Here is a 13091-nt window from a genome sequence, read left to right as displayed (position 1 = left end):
CGCGCACAACGGTTGAGGGGAAGTCTCCGGCCTCAACGAACACCGTGGCTTTCAATAGGCTCCCGGAACCACGAAAAGACGAGCGAGCGGCCAGGGTTCCGTCTCGCCGACGCGGATCAATGAGCCGCCGCCGCCGACCCGCGCGGGCGGCTTTTGGTTGACTGGGGTTCATCTCCGTTGGCACAAACTTATTAACCCTGAGCTAGGATCGCTACTTGATGCCAGCGGGCCTACTGATCCTTAATTGATCAAGCGGAGGTTTGCTCGGGGCGCTTAGTTTCTCCCCGTATCTTCCTTAGTTCCTCCGCGCCCGCCGCAACGACATAACGGAACGGGCCACCGGGGCCCGACGTAGGCCAACTTCAAAATAAACGCGCAATGACGTCAATGGAATAGACCCACTTGGATTTGATTTGCAAGTTTTTCAACAAAGCTCTGCTTGCGTTCCGATTTGCTCGACGAGTCCAAGTCTCCGGAAGCAGATGTACGGCAAACGATCTTTATTCCTGTCGCGAAAGTGAAATGGGAAAGCAACGGATGTGAAATGTCAAATCTCCCAATGTCAGTTAACGGCACTTTTTGGGGGTGGGAAATGGGCAATTGTGGGAAAATGGACACGAATAATGGGAATAATATGAAATCGGAATGGCATGAACGGGATAAACTGGAATTGCGTTGAGACGCGCGGAAAAAAATCAGCGGTACAAATACATATCTGAAAACAGAAGAAAATGAGTCTGATGTTTGTTTTGTGTTTTTTTTCCTTCGCCTCCTCCCGAGTCAGAGAAACTCACGTACGATGAGTCACGCGTACCCATTTACCTTACCGGCGTTTTCAAAAGCTCTCACGGGATATTTCTTCGTTGAATAACGATGGTTGTTTTACACGAGTTTTTGTTTCTCCGCTTCAACGCTTGAGTGACAGAACGTTGGCAAATGCCAAAGTTGGGAGCGCTTTCAAGTGGAGTAGGCAAAAGTGACACCGACCGATTTAGCAAATGTCAAGCCAACGAGAACCGCCATCGGGAACGCTCACTTTCAAGTAGATGTTGAAAGAGATTATTTATTTATTTTGGTTATTATTCTTTTTTTTTTTTTTCTTCCGAGAACGTTTCATCTACTTTTCTGCCTGTTATGCTCCGCCGCATTATTGTGAAGATATTTGCGCCGGTGTTTTTATAACGCTGGCTTGATATTCCGGATTTCTTGAATCCCGCGCGATGAGTAAAACTAAATATATCCGTGGAAACTTTGTAAAAAACGAGACGTTGGGCATCTCCGAGCTGTCGCGGAGTTGTCAGAGAACAGCGATGCCGACAATTGATTCATGTGCAAATGCTCCCGCTCTCCGGATGGCAGTCGGAGTACATAAGACTCGGCGTTTCCTCGCCGCCGATGACAGGATGCAGCGAGTCAAGACAACAAAGCTGTCACAAACAGCTGTCTGCGCTGACAATTATCAGATTTATTTATTGACAGTGATCGGGCACGAGCGCTTCGCGGTGACGGCGACCAGACGGGACGGACGCGGATGGCGATGCTCCCGCTGAATGGATGCTGTCGATCATTTGCCGTATTCTCAAATGTATGGCGGGAGGCTTCGCCAACCGCTTCGTCCGGGGGTTTTTCGCCGAGCTGGCCGTATTGTCGCCCGACTTGACATCAGAGGCTCGTACCTTTGTCCATTACAAATATATATTTATCTTTCAACCCCTCAGAATGTTCAGTGGCATCGTCCCTGCCGTACATATCTATATTTACACATCTATATATTCCAAGGCTATTTTGTTTCGAAGAATTTTCATTTTGTGAGAGGAAAAACTATTCAGTAAATATGCAGATATAAGGTTATGCGTTGCGTGAAATAAAACGCTTCTCTGCAGCATAATAAAAGCTTTCCCGCAACATTTAGTTCTCGGATCAAAGCTTTGCATTATGGGAGTCAGGCTAAGCCGCTCGCTGAAGTCATGGCTTGCTATGTTGTCCGCTAGCGCCTCCCGGTGGTTTTGGAATCCGACCACAAACATTTCTATTGCACCTTGCTCACGGGTTGCCGTTGCAAGGATTCATGCAAAAATTGGCGGAAGTGCGTTACAAAATTGACAATATTTCCAATGTTTAATGAGCCCTAAATTTGTAGGCCGACACCATTATCGTATCATTTTGCGAAATGGTAAAAACTTCATGAGGAAAAAAAAGCAAAAGATTTTGGGCGCATAACGTCCAAAAGGGCCAGCGCCAGCCCAGTGTCATTTCGGTTCTCTTGAGGACAAGCGTCGGAAGACGGCGTCCTCCCCCGGCGGCGGCGCCCCGCCGTTCATTTGATGATCCCGCTAGCCGAAGCCGGCCGATGAAAGGTGAGAGCAATGGCGCTCGTAACGGCGCTCGTGTGACTCGGCGGCGGGGGGACCCGCGCTAATCCCGGCGGCCCGATAAGCAGCCGCCCCCATCCGGAGTCGCCGGCCCTTTATGTCTCCCCGCGTCCCTTGTGCGCCGCGCCGCTCGCCATTACGTGAAGAGGCGTCGGCGTTTGTTCGCCGCGGCGAGAGGCGGACCTATCGGCAGAAGTTCATTTGTATTAGAGGGAGCTCGCAGCGTGGCGTGGCCTTCAACCCCGACGGGGCACGCGTATGCGGCCGGCCCACCAGCTGATTTGGGTAACAAGGTTTTCCGATGAGCAAACATTTGGCTAAAGGTGGCCCGTAATTGGCTCGGGAGAAGGGCTGCAAGTCGCGCGGGCTGGGCCCAAGGGAGGCGTCTCTTCGGCTTTGTGTCGGCGCCCTCCTGCCGCTAAATCTCGCCGCTCGGTGTCAAACGTGACCGCCGCCGACGCGCGCTTTAAGTCGGGGGCGGCCAATTTAAAGGCCAAAGTAAAGGAAGTGTGCCGGAGCCCCTTAAGAATTCTTCTCAATTTAACACGCTATACTCAGCAAGGTAGCGATTGCATATTTGCGATGCCTTTTCACAAAATCGGGTTGTATTACCGGGAATGAAAATGGAGGTGTTAATTTGATACTTAATTCCATTTAAAACGATATATACCATGTATGTAGGATGCATAACGCAACCCCGGCCACTACTGTAGCTTCTATTCTGTCCGCCTTATAATGCAGTGTGCCTTCAAAATGGGCCATTCATTGAAGGTTCACCATATAATCTGGTGCGCCTTAAACTGCGGAAAATACGTAGGCATTATTATGATCAAATACGCCCTTGAGTGGCTCATTGGAAAGAAAAAATCCACTTATTTTACATTGTAAGTAGAATATGATAAATGAGACGGAACAAAGACAGAAAATGTGCTGTTTAATTTTGAGAATCAAATTGTGAATAGCTGGTGTTGTTGACATTGATGTTCCGCCTCTGTCATAAATAATCATTACTTGAAAAGAACAAATGGTGAAAGAAAAAAAAACAAAACAAGCGTCGAGTGATATTTCAAAAGCTCTTCTTTTTTTTTTTCATCCTGCCAAGAAATGGAATTGCCAGAGCAAATTTATGGAGCGAGGACAGGATTGCACGGGATGCCACTTAGCCTTGTCATAGCGCCGTCGCTAATGTTCTCAGCTGAGAAAGCTGTCACAAATCTAAATCAACACCCACTCGGACCGTCAACACATTCCGTCCGCAAATCAATCTTGAATGAGAAGATTGACGTTCGCTGCCACAAGATGGCCGTCGTTTCCGCCCGCTTATCCTTAAATATACTAAAGATCAGTCAACCCAGTTGCAAAGATGCTACAACTCCTTGTCAATGGTAATATTTTGGTAGACGTTTATCATCCGTTTTTTGCAGGGCCCTCCTTTGCCTGCGTCCAGGACGCCTAATTTTTGCCAGATGCATCATTTTTGGTCGAAAAGAAAAAAAAAATCGCAAAAGAATAGGATTTCTCATTTACTAGGATTTCAAACGTCACCATATTGAAACCGAAATCGATTTTTTGATTCGCCTTTATCGGACGCACCCATCCTTTTGGCCTTCATTTTAGGGAACGGCGTCAACGGCCACGAATCTCCAAATTGAAAACGAAAGGGTCGAAAGGAATACGCGGCGGGCGGCGCACGCCACGCCGCGACCAGCCAAAGTTTGCGGCGCCAATTCCCATCACTACTTGGCGCGAAGGTGACTTTTATCTACTTTGTAAAGAAATGATGGCCAAACGATGCCGCGCACGCCGGCTCATTTTCTCACGGAGTCCCAGGCGCCGCCATTTTAATCGTTACCTAATTGCGGGGCCGCTCTATCGACGGCGGCCGGGCCGGGCGCTCGCATTCTGCTGACGCCGGCGGGCCCTTTGGAGATGGGGGTTAACCTTTCGATGTCCGTTGACGGTCCCCGGCCTGATGATGATTGATCGGAGCGGCCCTCGCGCTTAGATAATACCTAATCAGCGTTTGGAGTCATTTGTGTAAATGAGACCTCATTATTGACGGGGGGCAACTTTTGAAGCTTTGCCGCGCGTCCGATCTAGACTAAGCAATAAAACTTTGCTCCTTACCTCCTGCCGCCGGAGATTGGGGGCAGGCCAACCATCCAGTGGAGAAAATTAGCGCGGCCACAGAATACCGAGCGAGGGCTCCATTGTTCCCGCTCTGCTTTTCCGAACCTCCACTGGGTTAGTTACCGAAAAACGGCCGGCCAGCGGCGGGATGGGGCCGCTTTTGTTCCCGGTTGCCGGGGTTGCGCCGATGTCGTGAAATTTTGATTTTCTGATTTAGGTGCGCCGAATAAATGTTTCCATGTGCTGTATCCTCTGTATACACTGTATCCTCTCTGTAAACATGGGTGCGCTTTTTTTTTTTTTTCTTGGACTCTACGCTCCCATAAAATAGGCCGGTGCGTTTTTTTTTTTTTCTTGGACTCCACGCTCCCATAAAATAGGCCGGTGCTTTTTTTTCGAGAAGAGGGGGCCATTTGAAAGTCCGGAGCGGGCGGCGCCGCGACCCGCCACTCAGCGTCCGGCGCGAGCGCGGCGGGCCGTGACGACGATTGATCGCGTTTGCTTCATTACCCTAAACCCGATCGGCGGCGCTGGTAATTTGAGTAATGACCGCTCATTATCGGCAATCGGGGATTCTGAGGGCTTCTTTAATGCACCTCTGGAAAGGAACCTCTGGGACAGGATTAAAGGATCGATGCGCTTCCTCTCTTTGCATACGCGTGGGATGCTGGCCCATTCCGTTTGAGGGTGAAGTTCAAATAAACGGCCTCTATTGTGCCCGGGCTGGACGCAGCAGAAACATTGACACCACTTAATGAGCTCCGTTAGAGTATGTAAAAAAACATGAACGCGCAGCTAGAAAGCGCCTTTGCAGCACAAGGCGCCTTGGGGTGAAATCACATGGGGGCACATTGGGATGAATGCGCTTTAGTTTGAGAAAATGGCGTCGTAGCTGCACAAGTATCTTGTTGCTAGAGTTTTACAAAAAAACCTGACTTTCAAAATCATTGCGGCCTTTTATGAGCTACAACTGCTCAGCCCAATTTCAGCGAAAAATGGTTGGCTCAGCACAGGACATCAAAAAAACAAGCAATTTTTGCCACAACTAGGTGGCAGTAGCAGTCCGGTGAAAAATAAGATGGGACTTGTCGTCAGGACTGAACTCTCATCAAATAAACATCAAAAGTAACATTTTTGTTGCCCCTAGGTGCTGTTCTCTTGGTGATAGATTGAAGTTCGCTTATATGAAAAGCGGGACATTTAGCGAAGATGGGACAGCCTGGGTGAAGTCACAAAAGCCTTTCCGTCCCGGTGAATCGTGGGAATTTGCATTGTCATCAATTCGCAGATCTGAAATTTTACACCGGGCGAATCCGTTGACTTTTCGCGCAGGTTTAGGCCCCCCAAAGAGAACAATAAACCGGAGGGCCCGAGCAGCCGGCGCCCCTGAAAAGGGTGCACAGGAGTACACGAGCGGCGAGTAAACGCTTTGCTGACAGCGTGCAGAATATGAAGCATAACCGCCTCCATTTAAGTGGATTAATGACTCGCTGTGAAATAAGAACGCAGCACACCGCTGATTATGACTATCTCTAATTGGATCAATACTTTATGAATTGCATGCACCCCGAGACAGGAGAATCTAATTGAAGTGAAATGAAGGTAGATTGGGGCTAAACGAATCCAAATAAAATGCACGTACAGGAAAAAAAAAAAGTTTCCGAGTTTTTAATGAGCAACTTGTTAAGATTACGGCTCTTCAATTAAACTGTTTATTGTGACAGATGCGCGATGTGTCGTCAAGTATTCAATTAGAGATGTGTGTGTGTGTGTGTATAAAATGATAAGCAAAGTCAAAGGATTTTTTTTCTTCCAATGTTTTTAATTTATCAATGAATGCCGCCATTCAAGAGTGACAGTTAGCCGGCTATTAAAACAGACATTTGAAATATGAGCACTTAATTAAAAGGAGAGCGCTGCTTACGCAGTGGAATGACACTCTGCTCTGATGAGAGTTTGGACGCTATAAACAAGTAGATTGCAAATTTTCTTCATGGAATACTACGCTCGCGTGTAACTGAACTTGCTTAAAATGCCAGTCTGCGATAAATCACATTCATTTCATGAATTAGTCTTTTTAAAAATGGAAGATTTGCAAATTTGATCCATGGTCAAATGTAGCTGTTGTAAAGCGCTCCAAGCCGTTGCGCGCCGTCCGTGTTTCACCCAAAGACCGCAATCAATGGACAAGGATGGACCCGTACGGCGGTTCAGTCCGCTCACTTCTTTTCTCGAAAATGACGTCGGCTCAGCGAACACAGGCTGCTGTTAGCTGCAACTGGCGCTGACGGCTAACGGCCGGCTGCCGTCTGCCCTCAATTCTTGTAAGTAAGAACAGGTTCAAAAGAGAAATGCGGGTCACGTTAGGAAAAGCGACAGGTTGCGATGCCTCCAATTAAGAGTGGCAAGGCACGCGGCCGAGCGCCCTTCCGGTTACAGAACATGGAGAGGTATTCCAATCCCCTTGCCGTCTTTTGCCGTTACACGATCATAAACCTGGTGAAACACGGACGCTGCGCAACATCGGGTATTGGCGGTAAAATGGACACGAGCCGAGGGTCAGAAAAAGACTTACGGATATGAACGCAAGAAATTATGAAGAGTCTCGGAAGATGAGATTTGTTTTGCTATGGTTTGCTGCCAAAATGTGGGTGCATCTTGGTAACGTAGAAAATACCAGAATTTGACCCCAAACTCAACTGTACGCATGCGCGTCTTATGGCATCTAATTTCCGGATGTGAACGCGAGAAAATACGAAGATGAGATCCATCGTGTTTTGCCGCTGTTGTCTTATATTTCGGGAATCGCGGTAATACGCGGAGGTCGCTCAAAACGTGACAAGGTTACAGCAGCTCCAAATCCAAGTAAGGACGGATGGGTTCGATTCGCGATGGGCGGCTCCCCCGGCGGCCCGGATTTGCCGCGGCTCGGGCGGCCGTCCCGGCTCCGCGACGGCGTTTGAAGCCCGTGGCCGTTTAAATCCAGAACCTTGCCCCGGTTTGTTCCGTCTGGCCGGCCATAAGCTTCCAGCCCGCAAAAGTATAAAAGAAGGCCGCGGGCCACATGAAAAAGGATCGGCGAGCGGCAAAGACAACAAGCGTTGTTTGTAGCCTGGACATGGTTGATCCTGCGAGGCACTAATGCCCCGAATTAGAGCGGATGAATGGACCACTCTGTCCGTCGTGTTCTCTCGCCGTCTTGTCTCTTGCTTTTCATCTTGTTCCCTACGCTCCAAACGTTGCCCCCTTTCTTCCCGTCTCCATTTGGGGCCATCAAAAGCCAGGCCGAGCGAGCCAGCCAGCGAGCGAGCGAGCGAGCGACCCGCGCCTGTCCAAATTCGCCACAAAATGCCGTGCGTCATTAGAGGCCAGCCCGGGGGTTTAGTGGCAAAACACACACCTACGCACTCAGTCCCACCTAAGATAATAACGGCGGAAATGTACAGCGCGCGTACACGCCGGCGAGCGCACCTGCTGGAGGGGCGCGCGCGGGCCTATTTGATGTTCCACCTGTTTGAAGCCAAATTCTTGTTATCACTGCCCATATAGCGTCTTCCATTTGCGGGAGAGCCCGTGGCTTTCATCTGAGAAATTGACTTTTTTTAGATTTATATATGTATCTAAATAGCCCCTTATCCTCACACGGGTTGCAGGCTTGCTAGCGCCTATCCCAGCTGACTGTGGGCAGTAAGCGGGGGACCCCCTGAACCGGTTGCCAGCCGACGGCAAGGCACGCAGGGATGAACAAGCCAAACCCACCTAAGGACCATTTCCAGTGTCCGATACACCTGCTGTGCATGCTTTTAGGTGTGTGTGTGGGGAGGGGGGAACTGGAGTGCCCAGGGAAAGCCCACACAGGCTCGGGGGTACATGCAAACTCCAAACAGGAGTGTGTTTAACAGGAGGAAAGCGTTTGCTCTTTTCGCCTTGGTGACAATGGCGCAGAAAAGAAAAAGCCAATCCGATTTGGGCTTATTCAATCAATCGGCAAAGAAGACATGCGGAGTGCTTTTTCTTTGCAAATTTGGATGTAGATCAACAGCGACATTGAGGATGACATTGACAGACTTTTCTTTGACAGGAAGGCTTGAGTACCAAACACTACGTCCCGCTGCCCTGTACAGTATATACTGTACATACACTCGCATACAGTATATATACACCAAACTGTTCCCGGATTCAGTGAAACTCCACCGGCCTTTGTGTTCAGACCTCACCATGCAAAAAAAAAAAAAAAAAAGATGACACCCTGAAATTCCCAAGCTCCATTTACATCTTCATTACACTACACACATTTTTTCTACCAATATTTGTCTGGTTAATATGCCATTAGGGGTGAAAAAAGGGAAAAGGTGAAAGTCATAAGTGCAAGAAAGATTGGCGGGAAGGTTGAGAGTGTACTTAGCTTTATTGTTCTAAAAATGCTCACTTCCCTTTTGAACACATATTTGATTAACTATTTGGCCGGATTTCAGGCAATTTCATCCTCCATTTTCACAAGTGGAGTTGCATGAACTCGCTACGGGCGTCCCTGGAGAACGCCTGCTTCATTCGGCCCATTAGGCCAACATAACTGCTTCCTGTTTCTCCGAGACACCTTCTTCATCCTTGCCGATTGCTCTCGCCTTGCTCCTATTGTCGTAAGCGCACTTGGAGGCGTTTTCATCTGCGCGGGCGCGGCCGCCGCCAGAGCGCGGAATACGCAAACGACTCTTGGAAATGCGTCAATGAAGCAAAATAACAACATCGGTGTATACCGTTCTTAAGCCTTGTGTGGTATTTTGTCAAATCTTTGAATATTTACATCAAAGGCATTTCAGGTCAAAGCGTCCGAAAGAAGACTCCGGCGAGCGAGCATCCAGATACTGACAAGATGTCAACGCTTGGCATGACATCGCCACTTATTTGTCATACTATCGTTGCATTCGGATCGGCTGTAGTCCGTGACGCAGCCGCATCGCGCGACTGCAATTCACATTTTGAACCGGCGACCGAGATCAGTAGTTTCCGTTCGGCGTCCTCACGCTTAACGTCGCAGCGCAAGTCTGCGAAATCGCGGCCAAATTGCGTGTGTTCCCCACGCGGAGCATAAATGATGTGGGATGCGGCGCGGCGGACGCCGACGTCGATGGAGAGGGCAGGGAAAGGCAATGGAGCGAAGTAATGTGTAATCTTACTACTCAATGGGCTGTGCCCGGCAACGGGCCTCCGAATGCCGGAGGTGTCAGGGAGATAAATAGCGGAGCGTCCCCCTCGAAAAACATGATTAATACCCCGCCCGGCGACGCCGCCGAAGATGAAGTGGGAGCAGCTGGCTCGGGCATCGGCGGCACGCGGGGGGGGGGCGCCCGGGAACCGGCGCGCCGGAGCAGAGAGGGCAAAGAGGAGGACGCGCCGGCAGCCGGGGGGGCGGCCGGGCCAGGCGAGGGCCCGGTAGCTCGCGTCCCGGACTCCTCTGATCCCGGGCGCCGCTTCCTTTCTTTGACTTGTTTTGCCGGGGTTTCCCACAGCGCGACCGCACGTCGGAACGGCGATCTTCGCGGTGCCGTTAAACAGAGCGGGGAAAATAAAGCCCCGAGCCCGCCGAGGGGGCGGGCAAGCTTTCTGAGCTCGCCGGTGTTCGTCCAAGATGGTAAACGCATGCACGTCCCTTGTCCCCCTTCCCCCCAAAAATGGAATCCTAACCTTACAGCAATATGAGAAATCATACAGAACATCCACCACATCCATCCATCCATTTTCTAGATCCTCACAAGGGTCGCAGGCCTTCCGGTGTCTATGCCAGCTAGCTTCGGTCGGGCAGTAGGAGGAGGATACCCTCAACCGGTTGCCAGCCAATCGCAGGGCACGGTGGGACCAACCATGCAAACAATCTCACCTGAGGACAATTCAGTACATCCTGTACACCTGCGGCGCATGTTTTTGGAACGTGGAGGCCGGAGTGCCAGGAACGAACCTCCGCGGGCTGCCGTGAGAACATGCAACTTCCACACAGGAATTAAGGCCGGCGCGGGGTGGCTTGGAAATAGGGTCCCTTAATTGTTAGGCGGACATGCTAACGCCGCCGACCCGCCAAGTATATAACACGCATATTACGATAACGTATAAGGGATGTGTTTTCACAAAAGCGGACTTCTGCATCTGCAAACGAAAAGAGAGATGAATATATTCTAGTTCTGCACTCAGTTGGGCCGGTTGGCACCTGAGCGCAAAGGTCGTCGGAACGAACACCTCCGGCGCGGAGTTATCGGGCCACCTCTGTTATGTGTGTAAACATGTCGAGGGGCGGGCTACTTTTTCACGCTTTAGGGGCCCAACCCTCCCCTCACACAATTAACTTTTCCACTGTAATGAGATGATTGATATGCTGGAAGTGCGGGCTTTAAGGAGATATTAATCATTCCCTCCGGTAATTTGAATCACGCCTTCCATCATCCCCAGCTGCCGAGGATCACCTTCCTAGCAAACAAAGGGCAGCCACGCCACTCGCGCCGTGGTTCTGCTCCACTTTCACTTTTTTTACGCCGCTTCCTCCCATCTGTTGGCGCCAGCCTCCGCGGCCCGCCTTGTCGGCGAGCCGGGCCGCCGCGTGGGTGGCTCGCTTGCGCGTACGCTCTAGAAACACGGCCGTCTTTTCAAACGGTACGGCGCCGTCCACGCCACGCGCCCGCCGATAAGATTGTGAAGCTGCCACGAATCGACGTCGATTATTTCAATTACCGTAAATAAACGACCGTACCTTTTGGACTGAAAGTAGGGTGCGTGATATGGTATGGCTGACAAATACGGCTCAGCACCCATATAGTAAATAAATAGCTCCTAATTTGCAGTAATGTCAGTTTAAGAAACGGCATATATCGTAATTCAGCAAATATTTCCCCAAAATGAAGGCCAAAAGTAGGGGCGGGTCCTACAAATGGTTTTATTGGACACCATTCGTAAGCCGGGTTTCGACGCACAGCTGTGCATTTTTGTACTGGCTGTATTCCTACTTCCAATAATTACCGTAACGGGACGAACTGGGGTTCGCGGATGTCGGTTGGCCGTTAGCAACAAGTGCCTGTTGCAGCTAGCAGTAACTCGCGTTAGCCGAAGTCGTTCGTGTCCGTAAAAGAAGCAAGGAGACTGAACCGACGTCCGAGTCCACACGTGTTCACGCACTGGAATATTACCAAACCGAAAGGATCAAAGTTATGTCTCTATAAGTGCAGGTTAGAGAACACGGAAAGGCAACGTAAACAAAACAGAATTGATTACTTTGGTACTTAAGTAGTCACTTACTTTAGGTCCTAAAAGCATTAGTACTACTAAATGTACTAAGGTACAATAATTGATTATTATAAATTTCAAGTCTATATCATAGACACTGTGTAAGTACTTGCTTTATTTATTTTTACTGTGTTTAAGTAGGGTTTTTTTGGTCCTTTTTTATCACTGCTCATTTCTTGTGCTGGCGATTGTTTTTAGATAGAGTGCCTTTCCAAGAAAACACCGCCAATGGCGCAGAGCCCACATTATTCCATGCTTTTTTTTTCTTCTTTCTTTCTTTTTTTTTCACGCAGGCCCTCGTAGACCATTAATTGTAATAATACGGGCTTTGGCTATCATTCCTCATTCTGTCAGGCCTCTTTTTCCATAGGGGTGCACAGGCACAGATCGCCGTGACACGGATGAACCTCTGACAGATGTTGAGTGAGCAGCTCACTTCATGGTTCCCCTATCTCACGTCCCGCACCATTGTCACATGACATTGTCATGTAAGTACCGTCCGTTTTACTTATTTTTCTCATGCTTGCAGCTTACAGTCCAGTACAGTATTTTCCGCAATAGCAGGCGCACCGGGTTATAAGGTGCGCCTTCAATGAATGGCCTATTTTCAAAATGTTTCCGTATAAAGGGCGCACCACAGAATAGAAGCCACGGTTGTGCGTCCACTAGATGGACATTTTGACATTACCGTTTGTGCTATGAACAACGTATTTGCCGCCGTGACGCACCAGATTGTAAGGGGCACCTTTAATGATTGGCTTATTTTAAAAGTGTTCACATATATAAGGTGCACCACATTATAAGGTGCATAGAATAGAAGCCACAGTAGTGGCTGGGGTTGCGTTATGCCTCCGCTAGATGGAGCTGTCCACAAACAGTCAGAAAAGCCAGTCAACTTTATTAGACAATCAGAAATGAAAAATAAAGATGTTTGGTGGAAAGTACGATTTGAAGAACAGGAAAAAAAATCACTATCCATTTTCAGGATACCGTATTTTCCGCACGATGAGATGCGCCAGATTATAAGGCGCACTTTATGGTATGCTTGTAAGGAGCCTAAAAGCTGGTATTGAATGAGTTAAAATGTGTTTGACACCCCATGCTCTAGTAGATGTTAGCGCCTGGGCAGCGTTTCCGACAACCCACACGAGGAGCTCATTAGGAACTCATGCAATAACACCTGAGCCGTGTTCGCCGTTTGCCGCTTTCAAACGTGCGAAACCCGGCCGCACCACTTCACTCATATCCTACACTTCTTTTTTTTTTTCTCTCCGTGCGCCATGTTTGAGGCCAGGCATATTAATCACACTCACGGCCACT

At 49.2% G+C, this 13091-nt stretch overlaps 1 long non-coding RNA gene across 4 annotated transcripts in view; it reads left to right on the top strand.

Moving 5' to 3' along the window:
• Positions 1 to 13091, top strand: part of LOC148422996 (uncharacterized) — a 167933-nt gene that overhangs the window by 30384 nt on the left and 124458 nt on the right. For 3 of the 4 annotated variants that reach the window (XR_015865788.1, XR_015865789.1, XR_015865787.1), the window contains exon 5: positions 12142 to 12259. This is a non-coding gene — a long non-coding RNA (uncharacterized LOC148422996). Of the gene's footprint in view, positions 1 to 12125; positions 12260 to 13091 lie in introns of all 4 variants that reach the window. The other variant, XR_015865790.1, reaches the window with a different exon arrangement.

The sequence above is a fragment of the Hippichthys cyanospilos genome, chromosome 6 (genome assembly GCF_059441005.1).
Source record: "Hippichthys cyanospilos isolate Australia breed blue-spotted pipefish chromosome 6, RoL_Hcya_1.0, whole genome shotgun sequence".
Classification (NCBI taxonomy): Eukaryota; Metazoa; Chordata; class Actinopteri; order Syngnathiformes; family Syngnathidae; genus Hippichthys; species Hippichthys cyanospilos.
This window is presented reverse-complemented; position numbering and strand designations above follow the sequence as displayed.